This window comes from Xenopus laevis, chromosome 8S, assembly GCF_017654675.1.
Source record: "Xenopus laevis strain J_2021 chromosome 8S, Xenopus_laevis_v10.1, whole genome shotgun sequence".
Lineage (NCBI taxonomy): Eukaryota > Metazoa > Chordata > Amphibia > Anura > Pipidae > Xenopus > Xenopus laevis.
The window spans coordinates 36,391,985-36,409,126 of record NC_054386.1 but is presented as its reverse complement, the minus strand read 5'-3'; the positions used below and the strand labels follow the sequence as shown (position 1 = coordinate 36,409,126).

The 17,142-nt window shown below is 40.6% G+C and overlaps 1 protein-coding gene across 1 annotated transcript in view; it reads right to left on the bottom strand.

The window, feature by feature from the left end:
* Positions 1-16,236, bottom strand: part of bgn.S (biglycan S homeolog) — a 29,887-nt gene extending 13,651 nt beyond the window's left edge. The window contains 1 exon segment of the mRNA NM_001092797.1: positions 15,971-16,236. The gene's annotated coding sequence lies outside the window, so the exon portion shown is untranslated.
* Positions 16,237-17,142: the final 906 nt, after the last annotated feature.

The window sequence follows — 17,142 nt, the reverse complement described above, 5'->3', positions numbered from 1 at the left end:
AATTGTATATGAATTAGGGCCTTACGGGGCTCCTATTCCTCCTGGGCCCCCCCAGTCGCAGGTTCTGCTTCCTCTGTAGTTACGCCCCTGGGTGGGTGAGACAAAACTTTGGAGTGGGGACCAGGTGGTCCTGGGTCTGGTTTGAAACCAGACCTGACAACAACCCGCAACCAGTGACCCGACCCAGCAACCCACATTCTTAGACAATTGAACACATTACCAGCTAACAGGAAATGCTGTTGCCCAAAAAGAAAAACGGAAGTGACAGCAGAAGTGGATGGGAGCAGGGAAAAAGAGTTAAAAAAAAATAGTTTAAAGTCATAAAATATAGATAATATAACTATAAGATAAGAAATAGAGATAAGAACAGTGATCTGACTTTGGACCTGCATCTATACCCACACCTGAAAATCCTGCTCGCTTTTTTTTGCAGGTGACCAATGGGTACCAGACCCACTGCAGGACTCTAGACCAGGGCACACTAGGTTTTTTTTCCCAGTGTCCCACCAGCCCAGTCCGACCCTGTCAATATTCCACTAGATGGAAATGAACATATGTCTCACCACATTTCATGAATTAGTGAAAAATTAGCCAACAGATTTTATACGTAACTTGCTTGCAGCACAGAAAGCATCTCTCTTGTGTGGAATGTGAGCAAAATGAATTATACAGTGGAAGGACAACGTACAAAAGGTTAAAGAGAAAGAAAAAAGGGAAGTTAATGCTTAGTCCCCAGCCTCCTTACTCTGGGAAAGATGCTGTGGCGTGACCCCTCATTTAAATGGCCATTCTGTAGCTTATGGTCTCTCTAAAATAGCAGCAAAATTATAGCTTGACTCAAGCTGCTGCCTTCACAATTACAGACAGAACCTATCAAGGGAATATATGCTGCACATCTTTATAATAAGCAAAGGGAAAGCAGTGTTAACCATCAGATAGCCTGAGCTAAGCTATCAAACATATGCTGGGCTGGTTTAGTTGGCAGAACACCCTACTCCACTTTTCTTTTGTTTTTGGATATTTGGGATGAGTGCCTGTTTGTTGCCTTGCTCACCCTTGGAACTATAGCAGGGTGATTGTTACCCCAATGTTTCTATATATCTGTAACCTTGTTATAAACGAATGGCGCCCAGCCTGAAGGCCGGTTAGGGGGAGCTTTGGGGTGAGTGCTTATTTGTGCCCTGGTTATCCCTGGAACTATAGCAGGGTGACTGTTACCCCAATGTTTTTATACATCTGTAACCTTGTTATGAGCTAAGGGGGCTCAATCTAAAGGCCAGTTAGGGTAAGAGTTGGGATGAGTGTTTATTTGTGCCCTGGGTACCCCTGTAACTATAGTAGGGTGACTGTTACCCCAATGTTTTTATACATCTGTAACCTTGTTATGATGTAAGGGACCCAGCCTGAAGGCCAGGTAAGGTGGGATTTGTTGGTGAGTGTTTATTTGGGTAAGATTTGGATTAGGTGCCTATTTCTATAGGAACCACATATATCTGTTTCTGAAATAATGGGTCCGTAAAACCAAAAGGTTTGAAGAGCTGTGCAGAAGCTTCTAGGTGCTCCACTGTCACCAGGGGCAGCTGAGGAAATATTACCAGTTAATACAGCCATATGATATGCAGCACCACTTGATACCATTGCCACAAGGGGAACATCCTATTGACCTCCATAAGAACTAAAGAGCCTGAAACTGGAAATAGTCCTAATAGCCCCAATTCAAAATGTAATTAGTTTTACCTTAGGCGCTGCTTTAGTGCCTTGGTGCTGTGGTTAGCCTTACTTCCAATTAGGACTGGGTGTCTAGGTTCAATTCCAACCAGGCCACTATCTTCAATGTATGTTCAGCCTGTGTTACCCACTGAGTTTGTTTGTTCGGCCTGTGTCTATGTGGGTTTCTTCCTGGTACTTTTGTTTCATTCAAAACTCCAAATACATTCAGGCACAGTCATTAGCTCTTGATTAAACTGACCCTTGTTTGTGTAAATATGGTAGGGACCTTAGCTTGTAAACTCTACTAGGGCAGGAACTGATGTGATGATGTATTATCTCTGTAAAGCACTGCAGAATATGTCAGTGCTATAAATGATGATATATATAAATGTATTTTTAAGTAATACCCCCTAGAGATATTCCATGGTATTACCTGGGGTTTGCTGCACCCACCCAAGCCTCAGGCAATGTCCATTTATAGAGCTTGGTTTTTTTTTTCCTTATTTGTATCATGGAATGCAAATTAAAAGTATGGAATGTTCTAAACAAGAATGTGCATTCCTACAGATGCATTTGACTGAGCTGCATGGAATGTGCATCTGCGGAATTTCCCTGTGGATGTGGAATTAATTTTTACATTAAAGTAAACCCATATGCTTATACAGGTATGGAATCCGTTATCTGGAAACCCATTATCCAGAAAGTTCCCAATTACAGGGTCTGCCTTTTCAAGCAGACAGAATCACATGAACCGACTAATAAAACATAAACCACCAAGATTTTCCAACCCTTGGATTTTTGATGGCTCCTTCTTTGTCTTTTTTTGATTGATCATACACTTCTAGTAGACTTCTAGTAGGCTTCTAGTTGACGTGACAGCCAGTGGCATAACTATATGTTATTGGGCCCCACAGCAAATTGATTTTAGGGCCCCAACATATACAGAGGTTTTCTTTTTTTACCAATATATGTTGAAATTGCACGTCAGTTAGGGCCTCATAGGACCCCCTGTATCTCCTGGGCACTCTTGCATGGGTCTTAGTAACTGACCTCTATAGACTTATTAGGGTCTGGCTGTGTTCTGCACCTTGCGCTGGTTAATAAATTTGGCACGTGCTGCAAAGGGCAATGATATCGGCAACTTCGGACTGGGGGGGGCGGAGGCCCACTGGTGCTGCTGTCTTGGGCCCCCCCCCAACTGAATTTCTTTTTTTAGGTTTCGTAGGGTTCGATTCGGTTCAGCTGGGCTCTTGGATGTGGCTGAATCCTGCTAAATTTGCTTTGCTTTTTTTGCAAATCCCAAACTGAATCTGGAATTGAGTGTATCCTATAAATAACCTTTATTACTATAGCTCTTATGATAATTGCCAGTGATATTTGGTAGCAAGTGATGTACGGGGGCCCTCGCTTGGTGCTGCTGTCTGCATTGTTGCCATTATTTCATTGGATTTTTGATATGATATATACTGCCACTTTTACATATACCCATGTCTGAATGGTGTTTGAACCAGATATGGCATTGCTGTATGTACAGCTGTAGTGTGGCAGGGATGATGCTATGCCTATCATGCCTAGATGCTATCACACTACTATACTGCAATATGATACAACCCCTGGGAAGGTTTGGATTTGCTGTTTAGGATCTGAATTTGCCAAGAGTATGACAGAATAAAAATGGATTATGTATCCGTCGTGCTCACATTACACATTTATTAACAACCCAGTAGCCACATTTATGACTGAAACTAAATCCATGTCTGTTATGCAGATGTGTCTTGATCTTGTTCTAAAAATAAGGCAATTACTTTTTTTTGGCTTTCCTAAGAAGCCAATGTGAAATTGCTGGGGATGTCATTATCAGGTCCTCTGTATTTAAAGGGAGTCCAATATCCAATATAAAGAAAGAATAAATACATATGATCATACTGTCTCTTTGGCACCTCCTGCTACTTCATGAACATTTCCATTGGGTCTTTCCATTCAGCGCCTACTCACCCTACATATATCATTTCTGACTTTTCTATTTTTCTTACAATGTCCAATTATTACAGGTATATGATCCAATTTCCAGAAACTTGTTATCCAGAAAGTTCAAAAACTACAGGAAGGCCATGTTCCATTGACTCATCCCATTTTAATAATAAAATAACATTTTATACAAATGATTTCCCTTTTCTATGTAATAATAATGAAACAGTACCCTGTACTTGTTCCAACCAAAGGTATAGTTCAGGGATTTTCAACCATTTTTTTACATGTGAGCAACATTCAGATGTCAAAAGAGTTGGGTAGCAACACAAGCATGAAAAATGTTCCTGGGTGCCAAATAAGGGCTGTTATTGGCTATTTTGTAGTCTCTATGTGGACTGTCAGCCTACACGAGGCTCTGTGTGGTAGTACACATGGTTTTTATGCAACCAAAACATGCCTTCTAGACAGGTAGGCCACTGGGAGCAATATCCAAGGGGTTGGTGAGCAACATGTTGCGGATCACTGGCAATAGTAAATCCCTACTGGAGGTAAAGAAATGCTATTGGGTTCATGCCATGTTTAAATTCTTTTTTAGTAGACAAAGTATGGAGATCCAAATTATGGAAAGTCCCCTTATCTGGAAAACCCAGGTCCCAAGCATTCTGGATAACAGGTCCCGTATTTGTACTAGGAATTACTTAGGCTTATTTCCTATCATGGCTATTATAACCCCAAATTGACTTTCCTATTTTGTTTCTTTGAGCCTTTTGTGGTACTAAGTGCCTCACTCAGCATCACCTTCAGGTCTTAAAGGCTTCCCCAACTTCAGACCTTCTTTTCTCATTGTGCTCTTTGTTTTTGGGTACTACCTGATTGGTTGCTACAACATTCTTTTGTATGCTGTATACATATGTAGATGGAACCTTCTACACCCTTTGTCCATGTCCCTTTTGCAACAAATTGTAAACTGCCTTCAGATTAGGTATGTAGGAGTCTTTTTCCATACATTCAGGGTATTCTACAAAATTGCCCCAGTACAATAGCCTACAGTAGAGGTCCCCAACCTTATATATCCATGAGCAACATTCAAATGTAAAAAGTAATGTATACACACTTATAGTATGTGTCTTTTTCGCTTTACTTTCTCTTGGCAATTTCCCAGTAACCCTAATGATAAATGGCTTTTCTATGCTAAATAAATATACACAGGGGTGTCAAGCTAATGGTCCTGCAGCTGTGAGGGTCTACATCTCCCCGGATCAACAACATTCAGTTGCTAAGGAATGATGGTACACAGTGTTTACAACAGCTGGACCTGTTGGACATGTATAACTAGGGATGCAGTAAATCCTGCCTTGCTTGGGAATTGACTAAATCCCATCACTTATTACATAAATCAGATTGATATGTACCAAATAACTACCCTAAAGTATATATTTTATTTTAGAAAGCTTCTTGAGCCTGGATAAAATTTGGACCACGTGCAATTTAAAAAAGAAGGGCCAAGGAGAACTGAATGAGAACAATTCATTGCAGTGCCCAATGCCAGTAAGAAACTGCAAAAGCAAATGTCAAAGCTGGTTCATCTTTAAGTTACATTTAAGTATGTTATAGAATGGCCAATTCTAAGCAACTTTCCAGTTGGCCATCATTTTTTCTTTTCTATAGTTTTTTAATTATTTGCCTTCTTCCGACTCATTCCAGCTTTCAAATGGGGGGAGGGGTCGCTGACCACATCTAAACACAAATGCTCTGTAAGGCTACACATTTATTGTTATTACTACTTTTTTTGCTCATCTTTCTATTCAGGCCTCTCTTATTCATATGCCTCTATTAGTCTAATCATTGCATGGTTGCTAAGGTAATTTGGACCATAACAACCAGATGGCTGAAACTGGAGAGCTACTGAATAAAAAGCCAAATAACTCAAAAACCACAAATAATAAAAAAAATGAAAACCTACTGCAAATTGTCTAAGAATGTCACTCTCTACATCATACTAAAAGCTGATTTAAAGGTGAATTGATTTAATAATTTAAAATCACTTTTTGTCACACAAACTGTAAGTAAAAGAATTTTAACCATGCAATTCTCTTTTCCCCTTCCCGCGCCTAGTTTGCATATACAGATTAGGATTTGGTTCGGTATTTGTGCAAACCTTTGACAAAGGATTCAGGATTCTGCTGAATCCCAAAATCGTAGATATAAAAATGTTCCTGGGGTGCTAAATAAGGGCTATGATTGCCCATTTGGAACCCCTATACTGGACTGGCAGCCAACAGGAAGCTCTGTTTGACAGTACATTAAATTGAATTGAAATATAAACACCTGCTTTGAGGCCACTGGGAGCAACATCCAAGGGGTTGGTGACCAACCTGTTGCTCATGAGCCACTGATTGGGCATCACCGTTCTAGAGCTTTATTAATGGGTTCTTATAATAATTCACTTCATTGTCAACCATGGCTCAAAGCAAAAACTTGGCCAATTATAGATTGCTACACCCATATGGAATTTGTCAAAAAATTGGCAGAAAAATGGCCTTCATGTTTACTGCTATTCATTTTTCACACTGGGTTCTTTTCTTCAAGGTGTGAATATTACCATATGCTTTTTAGTTCCCTTTACCTACAGCCTTTACTGGAGATAAGGGGTCATTTCCGAATGCAAAAGTGAGCATGCAATAAGGCTAGGGCCGGACTGGGCCCGCCCCCTGGGGCTGAAAAACGAAAATCCCTCCTGGCAGTCCCCGGGGGCCCCCTCCCAACCTCTAAACTCTCAGGGTGAACATGAGCGAAAAACGCTGTGCTATGGCACAATTGCTGGTCAGCCGGGGGAGCAGGTCTGGGCCAGTGGGGGCCCATGAGGGCTGGGGCCCACAGAGTTTTTTCCCGGTGTCCCACCAGCCCAGTCCGACCCTGAAAAAGGCTATTTATAAAAGATACATGTGCCTGTACAAGCTCCTGGCAAATGGTAGCAAGTGGAAAGGAACCATGGAACTACTGTCATCCGCTAATTCCAAATGCCACTGACTTTCGCCAAGCTAATTGGACCCTTCTGCCATTACTGACGACCTGTGCATTGGTGCATCAGAAGTAATGCCATTCCAGCTAACAAAGCAGTGCGTTATCGCCTGTCATTACCAGCTGTCATTACCAGTGAGCTACTACTGTGATTTAGAGCCATTTTAGAGCCATTCCACCTCCTACATCTCCACCAAACATAAATACCATGATGAAACATTAGATATTTTTCCACATTTCCCTAAATACATCTGTTTTTGTCTAAAGCTGATGTGACTGGAAGAGTTATTATATTTCAAGCCTCAAAAGGATATATGGAGCCAGACAGATTGAATTATTATTTCGGTATTTGTAGTTTGACACGTCTCAGTGTTGTAAGGCATGTTAAACGTCTGAATTCACACGGAACTGCACACAATGATAGGAAATTTTAGTGAAGTGTCTGCTGCTGCATGTTTTAACTTATGTTTTAACGATTGGTAAGCTTAGAAAAAGTTTTCAGTTTTGGGAAGGGGCTTGTTATTTTTAAGAAGTAGAACTATCCAATATATATTTATAATACACAAAAGCCATGAATATCTTGTAAATTATATCCTTATAAACGGTGACTAGTGATGTCATCAGTTATAAACGGTGAGTAATAGTGATGGGCGAATTTGCGCCGTTTCGCTTTGCCGGAAAATTCGGGGAAACGGGGAAAAATTCGAGAAACGGCGCCGGCGTCTCGTTTTGATGCCGGCGCCCATTTTTGACGCCAGCACCCATTTTTTTCCAGGCGAATTTTCTCTGGCGTTTCGCGAATTTATTCGCTGGCGGCGAATCGCGCAAATTCACCGTTAATTCGTGCCTGGGGAATAAATTCGCCAATCACTAGTGAGTAATGATGTTAATACCCCCTGTAACAAAATATGCGGATATTAGAAGTCACCTCGGAGTTCAGTGACCTGTATAAAAGCACTCGGCCTTCGGCCTCGTGCTTGTACATGGTCATGGAACTCCTCAGTGACTTATAATATCCTTATATGTTACAATAGGGGACACTTTATTCACTATATATATCCCATTCACTAAATCTCCCATACTATACCTGCTATCCCACAGTCACACTCCCTTCCCAGAGACTATTATCCCACCGTTACTATAGGCACCGCCTCTCCCTACTATACCTGCTATCCCACAGCCAGAGTCCCTTCCCAGAGACTATTATCCCCACTAGAAGATTATTTTTAACACTTTCCTTCCCTCAGCTATTGGGATGATCTGTTTTGCACACATATATTGAAAACTTGCTTCAGTCAAGGCCTCCATGCTGCGAGGGATTTCAATTATTGTGGTGAAATCATGCTGTACTGTGGGCTCATTTGATGTCCTTCCATTCTGAAGTCCATCCTAAAGCTTTCTTCCTTGCTATCTTCCTTGCCACTGTAATGTTTTGACCGCTTTTGAAACAATCACCCGCCAAATTCTTTACATAAGTCCTGATCACTAGGTCTCTTCATCATTTAGTATGCTTTCATTGGTTGGGGGCTGCCCCCTGTACTCATTCCCTTGGAAAGGTGATTTATATACTTCCTGTCTATGTTAGCGGTATTGGAACATCTCTTCTTCCATCTCTCAGAACAACCTTGTCTGTTTATCTTTGTTCTGCCTGACGTGCATTACTTCTAAAATGAACTTTATAAGAGGAACCCATTGAATGTTGTTGACACTGATTAAAAATGTATCTTTAATGAGGACCAAACTCAAACTACCAGGCTCCTGTTTTCTTCCTTCATGTTAACCAGTCTCCAGTCTGAATCAACATTAGCTTTGGCATTCATTTGTTCCAAAAACATGTTCCACGTTTTGCTTGTTCCTCTCCATGAACTAAAATGTGCCAGCAGCTGACCTCTGTGGTAACATCTAGGCACACAGTAGCCATTATGATATTATGGAACTAATTCTGCTGAGGAGTAACTTGCCACTAAGCAGTTTATAAATCATTGAGGGCAACATTTTTGAAAAATAATTTTGCAACCTTTATTGGAAGCCTTAAACCCAAAATGTTTAACATATATCATGCCACAACTTGAAAAAATACACATGACTTTGTACTGACATATTTGTCTTTTCCCAAATGTTTTTTATTTTACGATTATAGAATCCTTGTAGATAGTCTTGGGCAAGATGGTCCAAACCAGCAGGAGCAAGAAGGTTTAAGCAAATACTGCAGCTCCTCGGTCCAATTTGAAGTTGATAAGGGCAATTACCAGTGGACATTTCTACAGACTAACAGTGATCCATAACAATCACAATTTGGTTTGTTGAAAACTCCAACTGGGATGCCATCGATGCCCAGTAAGGTCAAATCAGGCCATTGATGGCCACCTTAAGGCATCACCTTGATCAATAATCTTCCATACAGCCTGAATCAAAAGTAGCTGACTATTGGACAGCTATATTATGCACTTTATTATGTTTCTTTGCAGAACATATAATTCTATTATAAAAAGCAGATATTAGAAGACTGCTGTTCCTTTAAAATCAGCACTGTTATAGATGAGTCAACTATTTTTTTTCACAAGACCATATAAAGTCCAAGCCAGAAAAACCCAGATGTATCGCACAACAGTTAAGCAAGCCATATATCCTACTGGGATTTTGCAGGCAGAAAATCTCATAAGAGCAGAGGGATGGATTCCAAGATCCCTGCCATAAAATAAGTGACTAAGCAAGGCAATGGAGTGTATTTCTTTCTCTTTGTTTTTTAGGAGGAACTTGGTCAAGGGAATGTTATTAAGATATCTACACAGAGCTGGAATCAGAGAAAAGTTGGGGGGGGGGGTTTTCCAGGCAATACACGCAGTTTGGTAGGGGAGTTTTCCAAATAAGGAATTTGGATGAATTATAACCCAAGTGTCCCCTGGCAAACAATAGTTTATACATTATATTGTGCTCTTTGTACTGGTATCAGCCATATCCTCTTATGATAATAACATAGTCATTGAAGTTGCAAAACTGACTGACCCAAAGAAAGGCAAGGCTACCTGCAATTTTCCAAAACTGCCAAGGGTGTCACAGCAAACTTAATGATCCCCCCTGAAAACATTTGCTTGACTTGAAGCCCCCCTTAAATGTCTGGTCATAAGTCCATCTAACCCCATGCCCTTTACCTGAGCATGCAAAGAAATTTTTGACTTGGTAGATGCACGAGATTAGGAAACAGTAATTTTCTACATACAGGACAGGGTGCAAAGTGCAAAACACAATTTCAGTTCATGTTCTTTGCTCATTACAACTGAGACAGCTTTTCGTATAAGAGGGGTATTTGCTCTTGGAATCAGCACGAGTGAGGCCTTACTGAGGGGAAGCAATGTTGAGAATAGCATAAGAGATGTATTGCATAGCAGATGTTTCACTTTATACATTAGGGAAGCTGAAAGGAGGGAGAGAGAAGTTATATGATATAAACATTCATCCATATCAAGGAGGAAACATTCCCTGCAGCAACACATAGCTAGAACTTGGGGACACAACTTGACATTGGAGGGAGTAACACAGAAAGTGTAATAAATATATCGAAGAGCCTTATGACTTGATATGGTGGGTTCTCATTCCATGCATGAGATTAAACAATTGAAAGGATTTTAAAGATAAGGAAAGAAAAAGAAGAATCATAGATTGCTGACCAGGATCATGCACAGCTCTTGCCTCAAGCACACATGCTTCTGATCACCACTGGAGAACACAAAGCCGACATTCTGGTCATTGTATGTATGCCACTCAGATCATCTTGCAAAGATAATAGGGATAGGAACATCCCAAAATTATTTTGCATGGGGAAGTGATTTCTATTATTGTAATTGCCAGCTCCTTTTTCATGATTTGAGCACAGCCGTATTCTTTTAAATCAGATAGCACTGCATTCATGGGATGAATACTGGAACCATGTCTGCCTCACTCAGAGCCATGTCTACAAATAGAGTGGGATAATTTCCTCTAACATGATCCAATCAAGGATTCCAGAAACTGTGTGATTTTCCATCCTTTGTGTCCAGTGTGGGACTGGCCCACCAGGAGACCAGGAAAACTCCCGGTGGGCCCAGGTGTCTCTGAGACCTCATGCTGATAAACATTTTGCCTATTTCATGGCTATTCCCTATTTCTATGAGAACATAGAGGCTAAATAGATGGAATAATATATTATAGTATTAAACTTTCAGTAGGAGAGAGGAGAGCACTCAAACGCATTTTGCGTTTGAGTGCCCTTCTCTCTCCTACTGAAAGTTTAATGGTTTGGGATGTTCGGTAGATCTGTTCGGGAGGATTGATGCATTCATTCATCAGGTGCTAATTGGCAGAGCGCGGATTCTCATCTCCACTACAATATATTATAGTATGTAAAGAAAAGAGACTAGGAGAATAGAGGTTGAGTGAGGAGATGAAGAATAATAGTAGAAGAATAATGGGCCCCTGGTCTAAGGTTTTTTTGGTGTGCCCCTGGTCTAAGGTTTTTTGGTGGGCCCCTGGTGTCCCAGTCGGACACTGATTGTGTTGCTTTTAATGATCATCCATCATCTGTCTATCTAATCTATTGGTGTAAATTAATATTAATTCATTTACTCTGGGTTTTTTCCCAGTTTTTGTAAATATTTATTTTTAGTCAAATTTCCCAGAAACTCACATTTATATTAAAACTTTTGTGCAATCTAATAGTTCCCCTACGGCTGTGCATTTCTACCAACCAGAAATATTGTAAATCATGACTGTTTTCTTCTTCTTATTTATGATAGGTAGGACAGGTTCATATGTTTTTTAAGCCTTTTCTTGATTTAACACCATTTTCACGATTGAGTTGCCAAACAATCGCATAGCTGTCAATCAACAGCTGATTAATTATTTTTCTGTGGAAAAACAGCTAGTGCTGCTTTTTTCCATTAGCAACAATGACAAGATCAGGCTTGTTTTTGGGCAACTGAAAGCATGTGCCTCTCTGTTGGAACGCTCTGCATAGACCCATGCAGGCAGCACTGTCAGGGAACTGTTATTTGGGATCGATCCAGCCATTATTTAATTTAAAGCTGGGGTAATTGACCTAGTGGTCCATACCACTTGCCAAGTTCCTGTCCTGTTGGCTAGCTGAGGTACATAGTACACAAGAGGGGTAATTTATGACTATAGGTGCAGTTGTGTGTAAAGCCCCTTGTTTTGTGATTGGCTTTCTCTTGCCTCCTATGCCAAATTGGGTGCTGCTGTGCTTGTTGCTGCAGGGGAACCCTAAAACCACCACCTCCCAACCAAGCAGTGGCTCCAGGGTTCCCTCAGCACCTTGCACAGATGTGCCAAAAGAATAGTGTGCATACGTCATCAGGGTTCAACTGGGCTGGCACAAACACCAGGAAAAGCTTGGTGGGCCTTGGCTCTCATGGGTCACCAGGGACCCAGACCTGCTCCCTGCCTGAGACTTTTTTGCATTAGCTCTTGATCTCCCCCCCCTGCAGTAAGAGTACAAGGTATGTACAGGATGAGTGGAGTTGCGGTGGTGTGGAAGGGTTGCAGCTGGGGCTGTGGGGGGCCTGAGGATGAAGCCCTAGTGGCCCCTGACTCCCCATTCCGACAATGTACATCATTCTTATGGAGCTTGCTTCAATTGAAGCCATCTACACTTTTTCAGCACAATTGCAACTGATTTCCATCACAGTGCAAGTGTGTTAATTTAGACACAACTTTGCAATTGCATCAGAAGCAACTTCCCTGGCATCGGCAACAACACTAGAATAATATGGGAATACTCTGGGTAAAAAAACATGGCAATTGCACTGGTTAATTGCACTTTGCACACTGCAAACATTCTAAGGCGTTTTGTATACCACTGCCAGCAGCAGATACATTTGCACATCCACAGCTCCTTTTTTTCAAGTGCTTGGATGTTGAGGTCAATTGTGACTGCTTCAAGTGTACCTAATAGGGCTCTTTCCGCTCAATAGTATTCTGCCTGGTATCCATCGAGTCGGCATATAGGCTGAATGGAATGATGTTGCCATACACAGTATGTTGGGTCAACAGCCTAAACAACTGAAGCAGCAGGAATGGAAGAGGAGCTGATTTGGAAATTTCATGTGTTGATGCACCTTGTTAGCAAAACAAAGGGATTCTTGGTTTCTTGCACATCTGCCAATGCACTGGGCACTAGCTGACATGGTGCACCAGCAGATTAAATCTTCAAACATGCCCAGTGCCCATGTGTGAAATGACCAATGTCCATGGAAAAGAGATATATTTAAATAGGAACATTTTTGGGATGATGGATACTCTTTAAAACGTAATTTCCAAATGCTGGCAACTACAAAAAAAAAAAAAGATCATTCCTTTGCGCTACATAATTTACTATATTTGGAGCCAGTCAACAAGTCTGAATGAAGCTTGGCAGCTGTGCAGTATTTTTTTTATCACTGAATTTTTCCATAGGGTGGTACCAAACTGTGCAGTTATTTTAGTGCTTTCATTAATCCATAGTCATAGGTATATATTAAACCATTATAAAACACTATGTTGGTGGGGTGAGCATGTGCAGCTTCCAGAGAACTTTGGAGTATAGTGGGATTGGTGGACTTCTGACTGATGCATGTAAAACATTTCATCTATTCTGTGTTCTTTTGAGGTTGGGGGGGCACTTAAAGGTGAACTAAGCTTAATAGAAGACAAATATGTTCTTAGATGCTCATACCCTTACCATGCTTTTGACTTCTTTTAGAGCAGCTGTGTCAATAATCCTAGGGATAACTGACTATGAAGGATATTGTAATGTAAATTAAGTACATTTACGTAAATTGCAAAAGTGCTCAGATGAGCAGTAGGTTAGTTTGTTTTCATTCCTATTTGCTGAGGGACCCAGTCACTTTTAGTTATGCCACTAGAGCAGTGATCCCCAACCAGTAGCTCGCGAGCAACATGTTGCTCTCCAACCACTTGGATGTTGCTCTCAGGGTCCTCAAAGGAGGTGCTTATTTTTGAATTCCGAGCTTGAAAGCAAGTTTTAATTGCATAAAAACGAAGTATAGTGCCAAGTAAAGCCTCTTGAAGCATTGATTATGGTTACACTCACTCTCCATTTCATATTTGTGTATGTTGTTATAACATGCCCTACATACCATATACTTAAGTTTAGAGGACACCTATCATTCCCTCCATCAACTTCTCTCACTAGAGCTGCAAGCTGATACAGCCCATACCCCATGGGTTGGACGTGATACTAATCATAGCAATGGCAGGCTGGTGCCATGCACCATATATATGCATGCAAATGTGGGACCTACATATATGTCCTACACAATACTCAAGACACATGTACCCAGAATAGGCACATACCACAATATAGATAAAGCCCTCGTAGGATCAAACTCAGCACTGAAAGGCAGCAATGCTAACCATAATGCCACCATGCTGACCAAGTGACATGATGCACCTCCTTACACCAAACAATTGCAAGCAATCACCCACCATTCAATAAACCAAGGAATACCCAGCCAGTCTTACACCCCAGCCGCTGTGCAAGGCTTACCCTAAGTGGTCAGTCATGCAATTTAGGAACATAAATGGTTATAACAATGTAATCATGCTTGCTGAAACAAGTTGCAAGAGGTTGGAAATCACTCCCTATGGAACTAACTACATGAATCACTTGTCTTTAATGTACCTTCACCCTAAAGTACAGCAGATCTGCCGAACTTTCCACCAGATGACTTGACTCCGCACAAGACAGAGTACTGGAATCATGGTCAACTGTTGGCAGAAAAACAACCCCAATAATACAGGCTTTGGTCTCCTTCTTGTGTGTCAGTCGGCTCTGGCATCAACCACTGTTTCTTTTAGCAACATTGGCAGGGTTGTGGTTGGAGAACATGAACAATGAAATGTTTTTGGCTTGTTGTCATAAGGGCGGAGACCCACGATAAAGCAGACCTCCCCCTGTGCTGTTACACAAGGGGTACAATATTGCACTCGCTACTCTTGAAAATCAGAGGGACAATTTGATCATTGGTGAGATGGTGCCGATAGACCACTGCCCTTTGAACCGGCACAACTGAATTTCCTGGATAGGAACATCATACTGTATGTGTTCCACCAGCAGTGGGGTAAATAGCCACATGGTGTAAATGCGCATTTTTGTGCCAAACATCAGTTCTCCTACTCTTCATGTAGTTGCTGTGTAAGATTTAAAATAGCAATCCCTCATTCTAGCTGGCTTTTAGGGTGGGACCTCCCAACCATTGCTCTAGGACCCCTTAGTTGCTCACAGTTTCGAAAGATTTATGAGCACCTAAAAGTGAAAACATCCAAGCATCCTCTGCTCAATGCTATCACATAAATGTCTACTGAAATCCATCTAGATTGGGTGCCAAGGTATTGTGGCATAGGCTGGTTCCAGTAGTGGTGGTAGGTGAAAGTAGAGCAGAAATGTAAACTTTACTAGTACTAAAGATTTGGTTCCAAAGGTTATACAGTTTATTGCACTTACTGGGTTAAACTCAAATAATCAATGCTGGAAGACTCAATTTTATAAATGAAATAAGTAAGGGATCCGTTGTCCGGAAACCCATAGACTCTACTATATCCATATAATCAAAATTTTAAAATGTATTTCCTTTTTTTCTGTAAAAATAAAATAGTAACTTGTACTTGATCCCAACTGAGATATAATTAATCCTTCTTGGAAGCAAAACCAGCCTATTGCCTACATGATTTTCTAGTAGGCTTAAGGTAATTAAGGAAAGATCCATTATCTGGAAAGCCTCAGGTCCTGAGCATTCTGGATAACAGGTCCCATACCTGTACTTGATCCAAACTAAGATATAATGAATCCTTATTAGAGGCAAAACCAACTTATTAATTTTATTTAATATTTACATGATTTTCTAGTATGAATATTCAAATTAAGGAAGGTCCATTATCTGTAGACTTAAGGTATGAAGATCCAAATTTTGGAAAGATTAATTATCCGGAAAACCCCAGGTCCCGAGCATTCTGGATAATAGGTCCCATACTGTAACAAAATATTCTTACTTAAAAAAAGTCCAATTTGGATCAATTGAAGAATGGCAATATTAAACATGTCTATCTGTTTAACATCTTAACAAAGAAGTAAAATAGGACTTGGGGATCCAAATAGAAAGGTTCAAGAAGTTTTTCATAAAAAAAAATTTTTTTTTTTTTAGAAACAGAATTTCTTTAGAACAGAAATGTGCATTTACAGTCTCTTCAAATAGGAGTGTGAACTGAAATACTGTACCTCTCTCTCTCTCTCTTTTTTTCTCTCAATATACAAAGGTTCCTTCCAGGCAATAAACTTGTGTCCTTTTATAATCTCACAGTTTCAGTATCAGAAGTTGTTTCCACTTTTTTTTTTTAAATAAAACCTCCTGGTTTCTTCTTCTTCTTCTCACTTTGCTGACTTTTCTTCTGTTACAAAAGGAGCCATCCACCCTGATCGCCCCTCTTATACTGAGTGGAACAAGGCTGCCTGCTGCAGGGTCTTGTATGTGAGCTTTAAGGATGTAATTCCCTCGCAGACAGCAGAGCCTCCACTACTCAAATTGCTTTTCTACCTCCTCCCCTTTCAAAATATATTATATGTAAACGACGCTGGGCTGTAGTGACATGTGGCTTCCATCACCACACCTGCCAAAAAAGGGAAAAAAAACTAAAAACAAAATGCCACCGAAGATCGTGTGTCTTTCTCCCCTTTTACCCAAATTATTTTTTGGCTTACGAAAGTTATTTGAAATGCCAACATAAAAAAAAAACCTGCTTCCAAAATTATTTTCTTTAGTTTTTTATGGACACCAAGTCGTTTTTTCCAGTTTACTCCATGTGTTTGCCGATGCAATTTGGAGCAAGTAGAAGTACAAAGCCGATTGGTCTCTTAAACGGAAATTTGTAAGGGAAAGCAGAATGCTGGAACTATATCACTGACTGCAAAGGTCTATCCAGTTGATAAGCCTTATCTGGGGAGCAGTGGTTTATGATGTCATCAACTTGTTACAGATGAGCATACATCATCACCAACCTGCAATCTCTTTCCCACTGGAAGAACAATTACTAAGGGATCTAAAAGTGAATCAAATGCTTTACAAAAATCAATTCTGGTTATTAATTGAAAGCTTGAAATATTTATAATACTTAACCTTTACATCTATATACATTTTCATAATGCAGACAGCACTGCATTTAGGTCTGGTGCCACCCAAGGCACCAAACCTTAGCTTGCCCCCCATTTGCGGAGGTGACGTCATATGCATGCCTGTGCGTTGTCACGTGCTTGACAAATGACATCAGTTCTGCCGAAAACAACAGCAGAACAGGGCCTAACAAGACCCACCTCTGGTTCCTAAATCCTCACCCTCTGCCAACTTAGCTGCTGGATTTACTCACAAGATACACTGTATAACCATTACTGTTATT